Source organism: Octodon degus, unplaced genomic scaffold, assembly GCF_000260255.1.
Source record: "Octodon degus isolate 3935 unplaced genomic scaffold, OctDeg1.0 scaffold00005, whole genome shotgun sequence".
In the NCBI taxonomy this organism is placed as follows: Eukaryota; Metazoa; Chordata; class Mammalia; order Rodentia; family Octodontidae; genus Octodon; species Octodon degus.
In genome coordinates, this window is record NW_004524581.1 from 8,681,242 (window position 1) to 8,682,543 (window position 1,302).

The 1,302-nt window shown below is 41.9% G+C and overlaps 1 protein-coding gene across 2 annotated transcripts in view; it reads left to right on the forward strand.

The window, feature by feature from the left end:
- Positions 1–1,302, forward strand: part of Srgn (serglycin) — a 32,006-nt gene that overhangs the window by 29,079 nt on the left and 1,625 nt on the right. The gene's annotated exons all lie outside the window — the stretch shown is intronic.

Consider the following 1,302-nt stretch of genomic DNA (forward strand, 5'->3'; position numbering starts at 1 on the left):
GGGGGACCATCCAGAGGGCTTTCCTTCCAGCTCCTGCTCTGTAGTTTGGTTTTTACTTGCAGTACATGATAAAAACTATCCCATGTGTGTTGGCAGGTAAGATGTGCAAACACACGATTCTTCTCTGGCTTTGCAAGTTTTTGCTGTAGGTGGTAAAGACAGGCATTAAGTACTTTTCACTAACAGGTTTTGACAGTGATTCAAGATTGTTTCATTTATGTAGTGTGTTATACATTAAAATTCATTTTATTGTATAAGCAGTATGTTATGTATTAAAATTCAGTAAGAGTCTATAAGTGCATGAATAAACACAATGTGGCACATCAACACAATGGAGTATTTGACCATACAAAGAATGAAATGGGATACATGCTACAGTATACATGGACCTTGAAAACATTAAGCAGAGGGAAAGATGGCAGATACCAAAAATCCATGAATTCTGTGATTCCATTTGTATGAGAGGCCCAGAATGGGCAAATCTCTAGAGGCAGAAAGTAGACTTAGTGATTGCCTGGGGCTGGGGAGAGGGAGGAACGGATGGCTGCTCTAGCTTTTTGGGGGGATGATTGGTCAGACGTTCTGGAATTAGTGGTGATTAAAATCACACAGAAGCCCTGTGTGGTGGTGCATGCCTGTGATCCCAGCACTCAGGAGGCTGAGGCAGGAAGATCGTAGCAAGTTTGAGATCATTCTGAGCTACAAAGTGAGCTCAAGCCCAGTTTGAACTGCATAGTGAGACCTGGTCTCAAAAAGATAGATAGATAGATAGATAGATAGATAGATAGATAGATAGATAGATAGACAGACAGACAGACAGATATCACACAGAAAATGCATGCATTACTGAAGACTCTAATAGTTTATGGCTTATTTTCATGGAGAAAATGACCCGTAGGTGGGGACACTGACGTTTTGCTCCATGCCATGTTGTGGCCCTGATCTGTCCAGGAGGGGTGGCATCTTCGCCCTGGACTTTGGGTGTCTTCTGGACTCTGACCCGCACACTCAAGTCCCATCAGAAGCCTCATCCTGAATGCAATGTGATGTGTGGGGAGAGGCTTTTTCTTTTAGGATGTGGACTGTTAAAGTGCTGATAAATCTAACTCTTAACTTGCCACCAACAATGTCTCAAGTGTGAACTTTATTGAAGCACTGTAGATTATTAGAAGTTTTATGAAAATTTTTAGTTATAAAAAGTGTCCTCTGGGCCAGGGAGATGGTTCAGTGGAATAAGCGCTTCCCTGGCAAGTGCAAGGGCCTGAGTTCAATTCCTGGTTCCACCAAAAAAAAAAAAAAAAA